Source organism: Typopeltis vanoorti, chromosome 7, assembly GCF_054136105.1.
Source record: "Typopeltis vanoorti isolate ZY-2024b chromosome 7, IOZ_Tvanoo_1.0, whole genome shotgun sequence".
NCBI classification, from domain to species: Eukaryota; Metazoa; Arthropoda; class Arachnida; order Uropygi; family Thelyphonidae; genus Typopeltis; species Typopeltis vanoorti.
In genome coordinates, this window is record NC_143555.1 from 77878302 (window position 1) to 77896363 (window position 18062).

The 18062-nt window shown below is 34.4% G+C and overlaps 1 protein-coding gene across 3 annotated transcripts in view; it reads left to right on the forward strand.

Annotated features, from left to right (window-relative positions):
• Positions 1-18062, forward strand: part of LOC150104800 (kelch-like protein 8) — a 235894-nt gene that overhangs the window by 28735 nt on the left and 189097 nt on the right. The window contains exon 1 of one of the 3 annotated variants that reach the window (XM_090395979.1): positions 14320-14338. The exons of the other annotated variants lie outside the window; for them this stretch is intronic. The gene's annotated coding sequence lies outside the window, so the exon portion shown is untranslated. Of the gene's footprint in view, positions 1-14319; positions 14339-18062 lie in introns of those variants that run through there. 3 annotated transcript variants of the gene reach the window in all.

Sequence of the window (18062 nt, forward strand, 5' to 3'; positions counted from 1 at the left end):
GTCTTTGGTCGAGTGTTTTACTTCTGACCCATCTCTCAGATCCATAAGTTAAAACTGGTTTGAACACTGTCTTGTATACAGCTAATTTAGTGTTCCGACTAATTTCTCTCTTATTCCATATGAATTTATTCAATTCACTTCCCACCATACCAGCTTTGCTGATTCTGTTGTCTATTTCTATATTTAATTTACCATCTTCAGTAAAAATTGTGCCTAAGTAGCTGAAATGTTTTACTTGTTCCACAGGTTCTCCATTCACAACACAGTTGACATTTTCAATGATTCTGCCTATTTTCATTGTCTTTGTCTTTTTATTGCTGACCTTCATACCATATCTATTACAACAGCTATTCAATTTAGTCAGAGAATCTTGCAGACTTGTAGCGGATTTATTTAGAAGTATAACATCATCCGCATAAAGCAAAGAGCTGACATTAACATCTCCAATTTTGATATCAGGTTTAATTCCACTTTCCTTCATAATGTGATCCATATAGATAATGAATAACAGAGGGGATAATGTACATCCTTGTCTCACACCAGATTTAACATTAAACCATCTTCCTGTACTTCCTTCAATTCTAACTGCTGACTTACAACTTAAATAAAGACTAAGTATTGCTTGATATAATGCCCCATTGACACCATATAACTGCAGCGTATTGAATAGCTTCTCTCTTGGCACCTTGTCATATGCCTTTTCCAAATCGACAAAACTTAAATACAGATCTTTGTTATATTCCCATGCTTTCTCGACTATTTGTCGTAAAGTGAAGATCTGATCCTGACAGCCTCTATTTGGCCTGAATCCAGCTTGTTCTTCACCAAGCTTTTCTTCCACAATTCTTCTCAACCGTTTCTCAAGTATACTTGCATAGATCTTGCCAGGAACACTCAGTAAGGAAAGAAGTTTAGGCTTTAATTTGAATTAACAGCAACTGGATCTGTTAGTGAATAATGTTACTGCCACTGTTCTTTCAAGTGGCCGGCCTGGTTGGCCGAGTGGTTAGTATCCGCTCTCCAGCCAAAAGGCTGCGGGTTCGAATCCCGCCGTGGGCATGGATGTTTGTGATTGTCCTACTAACGGTCTACCATATGCACTGCTGTAACTTGTATCCTGGCGCAGTATGACCTTTGATGTCTTTGTGCCATAAAAATCAATAACAAAAAAAGCAAATCTTCCAAGTGTGTCTGGAGTAAAATCTAAATAGTGGTGTGTGTGTGTGTGTGTGTGTGTGTTGGGGGGGTTCACTACAAAGTCCACGATATGAGAGTCGAGTGAAATTCTCCATGTGTGTATCACTTAGCAAATAATCCTTTACTGCATATTCCACGTCCTTCTTAGTTTCAACTTAAATATCTTCAACTTTAACCTCAAAATAACAAAAAAGCAAATCTTCCAAGTGTGTCTGGATTAAAATCTAAATAGTGGTGTGTGTGTGTGTTGGGGGGGGGGGGTTCACTACAAAGTCCACGATATGAGAGTCGAGTGAAATTCTCCATGTGTGTATCACTTAGCAAATAATCCTTTACTACATATTCCACGTCCTTAGTTTCAACTTAAATATCTTCAACTTTAACCTCAAATAAACACTGGGCAAATGAAAGCAAAGAAGATATTCGTGCAGGACAAAATGTGCAAACTTCACACCTTGGAGATCCATTTCATAAATATATCTGGTCTTAGTTTTCGCCTTAGTGATATCAGTTTTCCACCTTAAGTAGATGCAAAACTACATCCTACTTTTCATAACAGAAATCCAACTATCGGCATGTTTAATTACTACTCGTTTCGTGTTTCTTAATTACATATTCTTTAACCCTTTTTCGTCTCAAAGGTAGCATATGCGCTTATATCTGCTTCGATATCCCATTTCGGAGAGATCTCTTTTTGATCTTCCTTTTGACTAAAACTTTCTCTCTCGCTCAGTCTTATTCTGTCAGGTTTGTTTGTTCTATATCTTTCTTTAGACACCAGCCATTCTAAACTTTTTTTTTAATTTAGTTTCTTTAAAAGTCGATTTTCTTCTTCTAACTTCTGTAGTACTAAAACCATTCTCCTCGGTGATTTTAATATTACGTTTCCGATAACTTTCCCTTTTCTAATTGCACTAACAGAGCAAATAAACGCTAGGATATTTGCTATTACCCTTGATATCACGCAAATTATTCGCATGCTTATCAAAATACCAGGCAGTTCTAACCACTCGATCTCCATCTCACGAATGAACTCTCAGTTATATTGCAGATGTTTATTCTCTAGTCCTGTGCCTCTCAAACTCTCTTTGCTCACGGCACACAATTCTTTGCTGTTAGGAATGGCAGGTGAGTTAGCCAGTCTCATACGAAGTTAGGGAGTTTTTCCACCAGGAAACTCGGGTTTTTCGTCCCCCAGAGCAGGCAAACCGGCCCCGTGAACACACACACACTTCTACAGACATAAAGACACTCCCGGAATAAGGAGTAACCAATCTATTCCGTAGGGATTCTGGTTCAGAATGCCTACACGGTAAAAAGAATGCCTACACGGTAAAAATCCTATCCTATCCTATCCTAATTTACGCTCACGCGTAAATTAGGATAGGATAGGATAGGATAGCAACACTACAGTATCAGGAGACTTGCGCATGCGCAGTTTCTCTTCGATATGAACAGCCGTTTTTGTCTGAGTTCTTTGCGAGTTAAGTTCTGACGCATTTTGAAGTTAGTGCGTGTTGTTAATAGGCAACTTCAGTATATTTTCCTTTTTATCGATAAAGTTTTAAACTTAAGATGCTGTGTGGCTCTGTGGAAATAGCATTTGCTTCCATAGCTGTAGGCTTCCTGCGAAGGAAGATTATAAATTTGGTTCATGTTGCCGAGCAGAGGAATTTAGGCCTTTCTTGGGCTGTTCTTGAGTTGATCTTTGGCAATGGCAAATAGGACCTCCTTCGAAATTCGGATTTTTAACTACGCATCTATCTCAAAGTTCTACCGCAGAACTCACATTTTTACAGACAATAATACCACTGATAGGATTTAGGGGACACGAGATAGCAGCAGTTATCTGCGTATACTTTCTCTTTTTCTCTCTCTCCTGAATTTCAGTCTCGGTTCATTGATAGCTTGAACTCATTTATCAGTGAAAACTTGAAGGTGGAGATGGCTGCCTTTCTCTCTTCAAAAAGTCAGAACTAAAGGAGCTTCATCTACTTCCTTTGGGTATAAAATCTTTAGAGACTCAATTTTTGTTAATTTAAAATTAATGAAGTTTATTAAATTTAATATCAATAAGAAAGAACAAGTCCATGTTGTTCATTAATTATTTGTCCAAATCTTTGATTGTAAGTCATTTAATTATCCGTTTGAAAAAAGGAAAACTAGTGAAAATAAAACTTCTAAAGCAGTGAACATTTTTCTCTTTTTTTTATTTATTTATTTAAAAAAATAACTAATTAGTTGGCATCCCCAGAATAATTACCCAGCACTGATGCTTAATTTCCTATAAAACATACCTAAATAATCATTCCCAAACTATAACTAAAAATTGGTTCTTCGAGCTCCGGGGAACGTGAAGATGGAATCGGTTAAAAAACGAAGGATGATTATTTTAGTCTTCTCTCTCTCTCTCTCTCTCTCTCTCTCTCTCTCTCTCTCTCTCTCTCTCTCTCGCTCTCTCTCTCGCTCTCTCTCTCTCTCTCCCTTTGTCTACATCTATCCTCTTTTGGTAGCCGATATCTTCCTATTCTAAATAGACTCTCTTTCTATTTCTCTTCACATTTTTTGATCTCTTCGTTTACATCGAAATATCTAACTCTTTTCTGATGCCTTCATTCTTTATATGGTACAATTTTGTACATCCTTTAATTTCTCTTCAAAATCTCATCTCTGCAGCTTGTATTTTACTTCCATCTTTCTTGTTAACAGTCCATGTTTCTGAATCATATAAAAGAGTGGAGTGGCCATTGCTTTAAATTTTAGTTGCGTTTCTCGACTTATTTTTTTATTCCGTGTTTTCTTTTAATTGTTTCACAGATATTCTGAAATTTCTTTATTTTTTTTTCATCTATATCTTTTAGGTATGCTATTATGAAGCCTAAATAAACTGTCACCTATTCTATTATTTTATTTTCTATAACTAATTTTGATCTAACACGATCTCGACCTTTAAATGCCATGACTCTTGTTTTCTTTTGTGAAATTTTTAAATTGTATTATTGGCTTATTTTGTTTAATTCATGAACTGATTTTTGAAGGTCATCTTCATTGTCTTGTAATGTCTGTAATCTGCTCATCTGCATACAGCATTGTATTGAATACAGTTGTGGTTTACCGAATACCTTGTTTTATTGTTGTTTTCCGTATTTTAATAATCTGATCAACCTTGATTAATTTCGATTTCTTCTATTAATTTATTACCTAACTGTAGCTGTATTTTTGTATCTTTATATAAACTTTGTATAGCTGGTACTCAAGGTAATGAATATGCTTGTTTTTTTCATATTCCATAATTTTTCTCTGTGTGTTTTGTCAAAAGCTTTCTCTAAGTTCTTCAAATGAGTCTCTAAATTAGATTCTCGTCTTTTTTTTTTTTCAATAATTTGTTAAATTAAATTTAACAACATTTAAATATTGTTTATACACGATCTTCTAGGTCTAACAATTTTGTTCTTCTGAGAGTAGATTGTTTGCAATATTTCTGAGTCTTTTATTCAGGATTTTACTGTAAATTTTGTAACCCGAATTTAATAAACGTATTTCTCTTTAATTTCCACAATCATTCCTGTCTCCTTCTTAAATATAGATATAACCTTAGCTTTTTACCAATCTGATGGCACCTCAGTTTCTTCCAATAGTTATTTATTAATTTTAAGAATCTGATGTAAATATTCTCCACCATATTTCCAAAGATCTGTGTTTATGGCATCCGTTGATTTTTTGATACCTGTATTGCTTCTTTTAGATCTAATTGGCACTAATATCGGTACTAATTTCTTTATTATTAATTTCTGTTATTAAATTAGGTCATAACATAAAATTCTTATAATGTTCTATCCATTGTTTCTTTTGTATTATGTTGATTTGTGCTGTATGATCCAGTGGTGAGCTATAAGGGGCTCGCGCGAGCCTTTTGTTAAATTTTTCTCAAATTTGCGATCCCCTTGTTCTTCTTCTTAACTTTTTTATTTTTTCAAAAAAAAATGTTTTTTTTTTTGATATAGCAGTGTATAGATTATTTGGAATTATTGTTTCAACTCCTCTATAAGCGCATACGCTATCTTTACCCTTCTCCCGTCTGGTAGTCAATCGTATGGTAAAACCAATAGTCAATCAAATGTTTTATAAAAGATTTCATTCTTATTATATTTTGATAATTAAAAAAATCTTTTTCTTATGTAAGATAAATTAACACGGTTGATTGTGTGCAAATATTTCATCTTTAGATCATGAAATATTTGTTTAAAAATGATAGCTTTTAGAGGTTGATTGTCCTCTCGTACTTTTTGATTTGGAATTTGTACACAAGCTGTATTAATAAAAGTTTTTGTGTGATATACGTTTTTTTTTTTTTTTTTCGACGATGCGAGCCCTTTGTTAAAATTTCCATAGCTCTTGTTCCTTTGCCATTCCTAGTATATTTATTTATTTACTGAAAAAAACATACTAATTATTTAAAAATTAGTGAAAATATACAGAAGTCTAATAGTTCTTGAACATTGTTATTCATGCACAGTTTTTCATATTTTCCTAAAGCATTTAGGACTGGATTATTTCCAATTCTAGCATTAAGATCTATTAATATATAGTCATTTTTATTACATTTATTTAAACTTTTTTTTTTTAGTTTATCATAAACTTGTTCATTTAAGTAGCTTCTATTTGTTTTTAATTTAACTATTATAATTCGATTATTAGAAAATTTTACTTTCGTATTCTATTTTTCCATTAATTATCGGTTAAAATGGTCACACCACTAGAAGCTCTGATATGTTGGTTCACTCCATTATATAACATAGTAAAACCATCTATATCTTTTGTTCCCTTTAATTTATTTTTTGTTTCTGTTATTACTGCTATATTAATATGTTTAGTTTTTAGTTCTTTTGCTAATTCTAATTCCTTTGTCGTTATGTTTCGTACATTCCACGTGGTACTTTTAAAATATCAAAGATTCCTAATTCAAGATTCCTAACCTTTATTTTTTTCTTTGTCGTTTTCCATCGTTTCTCTCCAATGAATTTTCCAGTTGAAGCGTCTGAGTTGTAGAAATTTTTTACTTGGTAAGGTAACCAGTATTACACAAAACTCCCAACCTGGAGGATCAGGATATCTCTCTTAGTCTGCCACCTACCTCTCGACCTGTCCAGCTAGGGAGGCTCTACCAGTAGCTTATCTACCGCTGGTATAGCTCTTGAGGTCATTGATGCGCACAAGCCTCCTTACCTCGTCAACGTAAAGATACCATTAAACAGAATTATTTTAGTGAATATTATAATTACTCCTGTATTACATATACTAAGTAATTAAATTATATCGAGCAAAATTACTTTTAAATTTTATCTGCAATAATATAATATCCAAAATTTTGAAGAACACCTAGCGAAACTCTAGTGCTATTGTACTAATTAGTTGTAAGTAGTTCAGATCACGAGTATACACTCTCTCACTTCCACACAGCTACTCTCGCCATCTTCTCGGCTGCAATGTAAAAATGCCAAATGGAATTATCTGGAATGATGTTCGTCTTTACAATATTTCATTACATTGGTTGGATTATTATTTCCAACCTGCTGATCGAATCATTCTCCCTTAACTTAATATATATATATATATATATTTATTTATTTATTTATTTTTTTTAAACATATATTATTTTTTTATTTTTTATTTTTTTATTTTTAAACATAGATTTAATGACTTAAAAAACCGAGACAGCCTTCCTCAGGTATTCATAAAGGAAAAGAATAGTAATAAACATTGAAGTATCTAAAACAACTGGAAATTACAGGTAAAAATTGCCACACATAATTGATACATAAAAAATGTTGTATTTTTTCAAGTTGTTCTAATAGGCGTGCCATTGTTTATTGCAAGTGTGCGTACCAGCTCACGTGAACGCCAATACTGAATAACTGCAGCATGGCTATCTGGGGTGTTATAACTCAAATTGTTGTTTAAGTGGACAGGGTTCAGCAGGATTTCCCTTGATTCTACAATTTTTCTCTCAAACTCATCACAGCGAAAAATATTTTCTGATCTATCCCAGCAAACGGAGTGGCTTTGTTGATCATCATTAGGATTATTTGAAAAAAAAAAATTACTTGAAGAAAATTCGACATATTCAATTCTTCAGGAAGATCCTATAAGAGAATTACAAAACCGTACAAACAACTTGTTGAAGACTACGAGTGAACTTCCTCATAATGTTCGCCTCTCTTTACGCTCTCTCTACATCCTCTTATCCCACGCATCTATGGAGTTCCCAAAATACATAAAAAAAACATCCCTCTTCGCCCAATTGTGGAAGGAATTGACTCACCTACATATAAACTTTCCAAATATCTAGCAAAGTACCTCAAGTGTTTCTCCAATAAATCTTCATCTTTCATCAAAAACACCACAGATTTTGTTTCTCATATAAAAGATATTCCCATCAATGAAAATGACATTCTAGTAAGTTTTGACATTATATCTTTATTTACTAACGTTCCTACAGACGAGGTACTTACATTACTAAAGGACAAATTATCCAAAAAAATGTTTGCTTTATTAAAACATTGCATTCATTTTGGTTACTTCAGATATCAGGACTCCGTTTACCAACAAAAGCAAGGCCTGGCAATGGGCAATCCTTTGTCCCCAGTTCTAGCTAACATCTTCCTTGAAGATTTTGAAACGAAAGCCATATCTTCCTTCTCATTTAAACCAAATGTTTGGAAACGATATGTTGATGATATTTTTATTATTTGGAATCACGGGCACACATCTCTCATAGATTTTCTTCATCATCTAAACATCCAACATCCTAATATAAAATTTACTGCTGATCTAGAAAATAATAACTCCTTACCTTTCCTGGATGTCATGCTTATACGATGCTCTGAAAGATTAAAAATCTCTGTATACAGAAAACCTACTCATGCCAATAGATATCTGCATCAATCTTTCTCATCATTTTCCACCACAAAAACTTGGAACTATATCTACCTTAGGACACAGAGCACGCTCTCTCTTGAATGAACCAGATGAACTACAAAAAGAAATAAATCACCTCACGCTTATCTTTAAACAAAATGGATATTCTAAAAAACGATTAAGAAATTCTTCTCGATCCTCCTAGGCAGTGCACAACAGAAACTATTAATTTTAAAGGTAGCATCTCCATTCCATACATTAGCACAGTCTCTTAAAATTAGCTAAAGTCCTTAAAAAAATATAATATCAGGACGTTCTTCACCACACTTCCTATCCGTTCTCTAATCAGCAATCCAAAGCCTACTCATCACTACCTAAAATATCCAGATGTATATAAATTATGGTGCGATTGCAATATCTCTTATTTTGGACAAACTAACAAATCTATTGAACAACGTATAGAAGAGCATAAGAGAGACAGCTCTTAAAAAAGATCTCATGCAACTGCGTTATCCAGTCGTGTTCTTTTTTCAAATAATCCTAATGACGATCAACAATTTTTTCTGATCTATCCCAGCCACTCCGTTTGCTGGGATAGATCAGAAAATATTTTTCACTGTGATGAGTTTGAGAGAAAAATTGTAGAATCAAGGGAAATCCTGCTGAACCCTGCCCACTTAAACAACAATTTGAGTTATAACATCCCAGATAGCCATGCTGCAGTTATTCAATATTGGCGTTCACGTGAGCCTGTACGCACACTTACAATAAATAATGGCACGCCTGTTAGAACAACTTGAAAAAATACAACGTTTTTTTATGTATCAATTATGTGTGGCAATTTTTACCTGTAATTTCCAGTTGTTTTAGATACTTCAATGTTTATTACCATTCTTTTCCTTTATGAATACCTGAGGAAGGCTGTTATAAGCTAGTTGTATTATTCTCATTAAAATCTTTATAAGTTATCTCGGTTTTTTAAGTCATACCAAGCTATTTTAAACCTAGTTTTACTCCATTTCCCAAGTAAGCAAACAGACAAACAAGTCAAGTTTGCGCCTGCAAATGTAGCTGACCCTGCACGTAGTTCAAGACCAAGGCAACTAATGGTAAAAGTAGATTAAGCTCTGATCACTAATCTTAATATTTACCCTTAATGCAAAGCACATCTCCTGGAGGAGATGTATGATGCTTTGTATTAAAGGCAAGGGGCCACTACCCAGACCGATTTCGACCTTTATTGAGGTGTATTTAAGTAAAGACCTCTCTAAAAATTAGGACGATCCCTAGACCACTCCATAGTGGCCGAAAGACCGTCCAAGTCAGCGTTGTTCCACTCAGCGACAGGCTCACCTCGTCACCGAGAAGAACTTCTCAGCGCTGGGTCTACCCAGTGGCAGACTCGCCCCACCACAAGCCAGAGCCATAATCTCAGCGGCGGCCCTACTCAGAGACAGGCAAAATCCTATCCCCAAGCAGAGCCTCTCAAGGCCAGCCCCCACCAGTTCCGACCCATATTGAGGTCTCATCAGTGGGAGCCGGGCTAGAAATACCAAGATTTTAGTAATACAGAATTTATAAGTATTTTACCAAAACAAGTTACCATAAGGTGTTTTAACCTTAAATAAAAATCTCAGGAGGAGATATAAATGTAGAAAGTATTTTACCTAGGGTATAATAAATGTTAAAGATACCAAGCTATTTTAAACCTGGTTTTACTCCATTTCCCAAGTAAGCAAACAGACAAACAAGTCAAGTTTGCGCCTGCAAGTGTTGCAAATCTAGCTGACCCTGCACGTAGTGCAAGACCAAGGCAACTCATGATAAAAGTAGATTAAGCTCTGATCACTCATCTTAATATTTACCCTTAATGCAAAGCACATCTCCTCCAGGAGATGTATGATGCTACATTTATATCTCCTGAGATTTTTATTTAAGGTTAAAACACCTTATGGTAACTTCTTTTGGTAAAATACTATAAGCTCTGTATTAAAAATCTTGGTATTTCTAGCCTGGCTCCCACTCCACTAATGAGACCTCAATAAAGGTCGAAACCGGTCTGGGTAGTGGCTCCTTGCCTTTAATACAAAGCATCATACATCTCCTCCAGGAGATGTGCTTTGCATTAAGGGTAAATATTAAGATGAGTGATCAGAGCTTAATCTACTTTTACCATGAGTTACCTTGGTCTTGCACTACGTGCAGGGTAAGCTAGACTTGCAAGACTTGCAGGCGCAAACTTGACATGTTTGTCTGTTTGCTTACTTGGGAAATGGAGTAAAACCAAGTTTAAAATAGCTTGGTATCTTTAATATTTATTATACCCAAGGTAAAATACTTTCTACATTTATATCTCCTCCTGAGATTTTTATTTAAGGTTAAAACACCTTATGGGAACTTGTTTTGGTAAAATACTTATAAGCTCTGTATTACTAAAATCTTGGTATTTCTAGCCCGGCTTCTACTGATGAGACCTCAATTAAGGTCGAAACCGGTCTGGGTAGTGGCCCCTTGCCTTTAATACAAAGCATCATACATCTCCTCCAGGAGATGTACTTTGCATTAAGGGTGAACATTAAGGGTAAATATTAAGATTAGTGATCAGTGCAAGATCAGGGCAGTGATCTACTGCCTTGGTCTTGCACTAGGTGCAGGGTCAGCTAGGCTTGCAATACTTGCAGGCGCAAACTTGACTTGTTTGTCTGTTTGCTTACTTGGGAAATGGAGTAAAACCAGGTTTAAAATAGCTTGGTATCTTTAACATTTATTATACCCAAGGTAAAATACTTTCTATATATATATATATATATATATATATATATATATATATTAAGTTAAGGTCTGAAACATTCTCGGCCTCGACCATATATGGCAACACCATCGGCAAGATTTATTTTTTTTCTAAGTTGGTACATCTGTCATAAACATCCATGTGAAATTGCAAGTCATTCTATCAAGTAGTTTGTTTTATACAGCTGTCTGAAGCAAAATCGTTGTCTGTATCCCTTGAAATGGATAAAATTGAGTATCGTGCGGTTATAAAATTCTTTGTAAAAGAACATTTAACGCCAAAGGAAATTCATTCGAAGTTCATTAAAGTTTATGGGCCCCTCTTCTCCTTCGTTTTCGACAATCAAGAAATGGGCTGCCTAGTTTAAACATGGCCGTAGTAGCCTTGAAGGTGATCCACGTGAAGGACGTCCAAAAAGTGTTACAACACCAGAAATCATTGATCAAGTGCACGATATGGTATTGGATGACATGACCGGCGAGTCAGAGTGCGTGAAATTGCTGAAACTATAGGCAATTTAAAAGAACGTGTAGGATATATTTGGCATTAAGAATTGCAAATGAAAAAGCTTTGCGCAAGATGGGTGCCGCGATTGCTCACAGCAGATCAAAAACGCACTCGCATGAAAATCTCTGAACAGTGCTTGGAAGTTTTAACAAGAATAAAACTGATTTTGTGCGTCGATTTATTACTATGGATGAGACTTGGATTCACCATTGCACACCAGAATCCAAACAGCAGTCTAAACAGTGGACAGAAGCTGGTTGTTCAACGCCAAAGAAGACAAGTCGGTTCCATCAGCAAGAAAGATCATGTCATCGGTGTTTTTGGGAGGCTTTTGTTTATTAATTATATTGAAAAGGGAGAATATTATTCTCCCTTAATAACAGGAGAATATTATTCCGATATTTTAACCAGACTAGAAGAAAAAAATCGTGAGAAAAGACCCGGTTTGCAGAAGAAAAAAATCATGTGTCATCAGGGCAATGCATCTGTCCACAAAGGTGTTTTATTAATGGGAAAATTAAGGGATCTGTACTATGAATTGTTGGAACATCCACCTATTCCCCAGATTTGGCTCCTTCTGATTTCTATCTCTCTTCCCAAAACTAAACCTCTTCATCGCTGGTCAGCATTTTTCTTCGAATCAGGAGGTGACTGTAGCTGTAGAGATATTTTGCAGATCTTACTGAGAACCACTACATGGCGGGATAATGGCGCTGGAACATCGTTGGAATAAATGTATTAGTCTTGAAGGAGATTATGTTGAAAAATAAAAATAATTTTGAAATTATAAATTCGTTTTTTCAGTGTTAGGCCGAGAACTTTTCAGACCACCCTCGTGTGTATATATATATATATATATGAAACTATTCATTGTACATTCCACCTTTAGTTCTCTTCTTCATGCTTTGATCCTCCATCATCATCATTCATCATTTGTGATGATATATATATATATATATATATATATATATATATATATATATATATAGTCCCTCGATTAGTGCATCTAATGCGTTCTTTAAAACAGTCGCATTAATCGAAAACGCACTAATCGAATATAATAACCTATGAGAAAAAGTATAATTCGTTCATCAAATTTCTTTTTTGAACCTTAATTTTTTTATAAAAGAATTAAGGTATGTCTCAGCGCCTAGTTAAAGGAAAACCATGAAGCTGAAAGACAGTAAAACATATTCAGAATATAAATTTTATTATTCTATTTCTTAACAATTCTATTATTCTATTTCTATTTCTTAAGAATTGAGGTAACGTAGTTTGGCGGGCATTTTGTTTCTTTTTTTATACACCGACGGTATGGCCCTATTGCCTCTTCTACTCTTCTGCAAATTTTACTGCTTCTCTCTTCATCAGGGTCAGCTTCTAGGCATTGCTGCTTAAAAACTTCGATTGCACGAAAAATATTTTCAAATTGTTTCTGTGGAATCTCTTTTCGCTAACTATCAGTGGTTAAATTTTCTTCATATTCTTCGGGATCTTCCTGCTGTGCATCTAAATTTAGCAGGTCGGAATCACTCAATTCTTCAGAATGAGATTTAATTAACTCTTTAACGTTATCATTGAAGGTGTAAAAGAAATGAAAGACGTACGAATTGGTTGCCAACACGCGAAGTCACGTGCTTTATAGATAAAATTTCCCAACTGTTATACAAGCAAAATAGTTACCACTTTAAAAACTACAATGATCAAAAAGAGAAGTTTAATTTTCCAACGTGTAATAATAAACAACTCATCCCAGGAAGACGGATTGATTACCCTATTATTGGAATGGATTTTCCTTTATGTGACATGCGCAGAAGTGTCAAGGGCTCTCGAATCTGTGGGCGTACTATAGCAGACGACATCATAAATTTTGGCGATAAAAATTTGGAACATAGTATACATAGTGTACATGGAAGCAGTGTAGTATGCCATTAAAAATAACTTTGTAAAATGTTTTAAATCGGTAACTAAATTATTTCATTCTGGTGAGTGATTTTTTTTAAAATAGTTAGCCATAAAAATGTATAGATAGAAAAATTTTAACATATATATATATATATATATATATATATATATATATTATGTGTGTGTGTTCTGGTATTTTCTTGCAAAATCTAAATTCAAGCTAAAATTGAATTAGTAAGACGGCATTTCCAAATTTAATCAATATTCACTAATCCATAGTGGTTTTGTTATACAATTACAAACTAAAGGAAGTTGATCCTCACCGAAAAAAAAAAAAAAGAAAGAAAAAAAAAAGGTAATATGTATATGGAATAAAATGAACCGGGAACTGGAAAAGAAAGCTCTGTGGCGGTCAAAACAAATAAACATGCAATAACATTAAATAGTACAGAGTCACTTGATATTTCATGGAAGTCAGTGTGTCATGGAATGATTATATATATATCGTCACGTATGTGGTTCTGCGCTAAGTTTCTTACCTTACAAATGACTCTCTCTCTATTCCAGTCGCGTGTCGCAAGTTTCGTAACACACATAGCACACATATACAAGGCATGCCCTATGTTTACTTGTGACTGGCCGCGGTGAATGTACGGAATCGTTTTCTGTTTGTACATATATTTAGACTGTACTTCAAGTTGCCTGAAGTAACCCCGTCCAGACCTTCTGGAAAGTTGTGTACCGCCCTTGGCACTTCCGGTAGTGTATGTTATTTTTAACGGTGTCACGTGCAAGAATACAACGGGAGGTCACTTGAAAAGGTCCATTAAACAATAGTTTGTAAATTATCTAAATATAGCACGCAATTCACCATTGGCTGCTGCAAATTTGTTAGCCCTTGAAAGCATATAATTTTTCACTGCATTTTCCAACACGTCTCTAAAAGTCTAAATCATGTCCGGAAGTTGAGCACGTTTCTTGTAGGCAGTGATAAATGACAGAGGATCGAAGGTTAAATAGGTAAAGTGATTTGTTTATTTATTTTTCCTTTTTTCTTTTTGAAATTTGGATCGAAATTTGCTTATCTCATCAGTTGAACTGATAATATTCTTAAAATGCATTTTGGTGTTTGAATTATGGAAAACGCAAATATAAAAGTCTTGAATCCTGCATAAGATATTAGCATAACTCAAAATCGATTCACCACCTGATGAGTACGAATAGAAACAGTTATAGATAGGAGCCAACATATATAGATATTAGACAAATATGGAAATAGATATGAAGTAGAATGAAGAATGAGGCTTAAAATTCTCTTAAACATGACTAGCCAGTAAACCCCATGCAAACCATCTCCTGAATAGTGGATAAAAGTTCGTTTCGAAAGTACTGGAAATTATCGTTTCGGCGAATTCGAAAATGCTTTGATTGGGGAAGCCTCAACAGAAGAAATCGTCATGTTCAAAAACAATCATAGTTGTGGTTTATCGTCTCTTGCAGTTTGTATATTTATTTTTAATAACAAGAAAGCAAAATGAATATGGTAACTTGAACTCAGAAAATAGAAATAATTAATGTTTAGATAAGAGTAAAAATCAAATGTGTCGATGAATGATTATCCCAAATCTCATTAAAATGTGTCTAGGAATTTAATTGGTCCATAAGTGACTCTGCATGAGCTTGCATTAAAACTGTACAACGAATATAAATAAAAAAACCGTAGAGAGTTTAAATTTAGATTTAAATTTTTAAAAAGTGTAGTGAGTTTAAATTAAAAAAAACAAACAAACATGTGTTGGAATATAATTAGAACTATACCGTAAGTATAATTCAGAGAACTGCATGAGCAATTTCCATGTACTGTTACAGTAGTAAAGACGTTGCTGTTTCTCAACCTTTGCTTAAGACAAACACCATTTTTTTTCTTCTTTCCAGTAGTAAATAGCTGTAATAAAACGATGTGCATTTTCGGAAGGATGACCTACTGCTAAGAAAGATTTGGAAACTTTACTAAGAATTCAGTTATGTTATAGCCCTAATGGAAATTTATTTTATAGATTCTAATTTGGGTTAACTTGAGGAGATAATCACAACCTTATGTGACGCAGGAAACGAAGATGAGTAGTGGTCAGGTGGGTACTACCCACCTGACCACTACTCATGTAATGATTGGGTTCATGCACCTGGGGAATAACCTCGACGAGAGGGGATCGGGGTAAATTTCTGGGCCTGCGATTTTTAAGGGCCCAGGCGTAAGTTTTTTCTGCTTTTTTTTTTTCCCACAGAGAACCCGGTAAGTTCTTTTCTCCAAACCCAGCTTAGCTTTCGACGCCTCTACTAGGAATCTTAACTCTAGTATAAATAAGTTGGCAGGAGACCTTATTCAGAAACCACGGTCTAAAGCTATCTCTTCAAATCTCTACAATCTCTGATTTAAGATCCCAAAACGTGAGAATAATCGTTATAAACTGTTATCCTAAGGGAATATCTATATACACGTATATATATATATATATATACAGGGTGTTCGGGATAAATTTGACAGTTTCGTAAGGAAAAAGAAAATCTTCTTTGTATCTATTAAATTTAATGAATTGACAAAAAAACATTACAGGCAGAGTTAATTACAATACTATCAACAAGATTTACTCAAAATAACCACCATTAGCATCGATCACAGCTTCAATTCTGCTTCGGAACCTCGAACAAGCTGATGCTACAGTCTCCCTGGGAAGGGCCGCAAAAACTGTTTTAATTTTATCCATTAACTGGGCTTTTGTATTACTGGAAGTGCGATTGGTGTCTTTTTCAACCTGCGCCCCATACAAAATAATCCATGGGGTTAAGGTCTGGGGAGTTTGGAGGCCAAACATTTGGACTGGTGAAGTCGTAGAAATTTTCAGACAACCATTTTTGACTTTTCCCAGAGGTGTGGCAAGGGGCCGAATCCTGCTGCCATACATACGGCCTACCATTGGCTACCCTTGTTATCCAGGGCTTGACTACAGTTAGCAACTCCACGAACAAAGCCCGAATTCCAATGCCAGGGTTCTTCAACACCTGTTCCTGCAGATTTGCGAGGAATTCTGCTGTACGAACGCAATCAGATCGTCTGCTAGGGATCTTTCTTCTTGCTACATCCTCGTAGTCACCATTGCAAGTCTCTAGTTCATGCCTGATTGTTTTTACTGTATTCAGGGAGCATTGGGCAACAGTCGTAATATCCTTATTTTGATGGCGGGCACGAATCATCATGATACAAGTTATTCTCTTCCATGATTCAGGTGGGTTCCAGCTATCCATCCTTTCTGACATCTTGTATATGAATGAAGAAGGGTCCAAACTTTTAAATGAAGAGAAGTGTGTGTTAATACATGTAACTTACGGAAAAATATAATTAATTATAAATATGTCAAATTTATCCCGAACACCCTGTATATAGTCGAACCTCGGTTTTTCAAAATCTTAAAAATGATAACTTTCATATGTATTTCTCAATTACTAAATCCGTGAATGATTACATGTTGTTCTTTGCTTTTTAGTGTAGATTTTTAGTTTAGTTCGACGTTTCTCAACTGGTGGTACGTGGAAAAAGATTTGGTGGTACTTGAATAACGGATGGCTGAATTTTTTTAAATTTATGAAATTCTGAAAAATAAAATATTAAAAATTCTCCATTCTAAAGATAAATAATTACATGTTTTACCATTTTTTTTTTTCAGTCTAGCAGGAGTTGACAAAGCATGCGTTGATTTTCAAAATATTTTGTTTGCTCAACCTCCGAGCGGATAGCTATATATTTCTCGGTAAATTTAAAATCGCAAGCGAGTTAATTATTATGAACTACAATTAAATCACCAATGTTTATACAGTATTTTATAATTCATTTTCTATTGCGCATATTTTAATATGTGGTACAGAAAATTTTCCGGTTTGTTTTGGTAGTTCAAGTATTTAAAAAAAGTTGAAACCTCTGGTTTAGTTCATTGCTATACGCATCATCTTAATTCAAAATTACCAAATAACAACACAAATTACTTTATTATTTATATTGTTATTTATTTTCAGTATCAATAGCCTCATAAATATATTTCAGTATATTTAAATTTAAAAAAAAATGTTGAGACGCAATAATAAAAGCTGTGAGTAGATATTTTTATGCTTGGAAGCTAAAACGTAAATAAAACGCTCAAGTTAAATGATATCTAAAATGCGCATTTAAAACGCCTTTTAAAGTTGGATATATTTCACTCATGGATTATATTCTGTTTTATTATTATTATAAATATGAAGAATGAAAACCTTTAAACTGTGTACTGCGAACAGGTTAAAACGTCTCCATTTTAGAATGAAATAAAAAAAAGTGGTTTTACTATTGAGATTTTAAAAAAAAATCTCCGTTTTTAGAAACTTATAAAAGAGTAACATACTGAGTAAACCATGAAATCCTTAATAAAAAGAGTTAAGCAAGAAACATACACATAGTTCATATATCGCTTACCACTACAAGCTGTACCTCTTTTTGCAGGTGTTTATCAGTTTTTCTTAACCCCCCCCCCCCCCCATGTCCCTCATGAATCGAAACATTGATGCTCTACATGTCTGTACAGAATGAACATGGAAAAATAACGACAAGGTTTCTTTTTAAATTTGTACACAATAGTAATCACAACTTTTGAATAAAGAACCATGTTTTTTTTTTTTTTTTTCGTGAGAACATTTCGCAACAACACGAGAGTTGCAA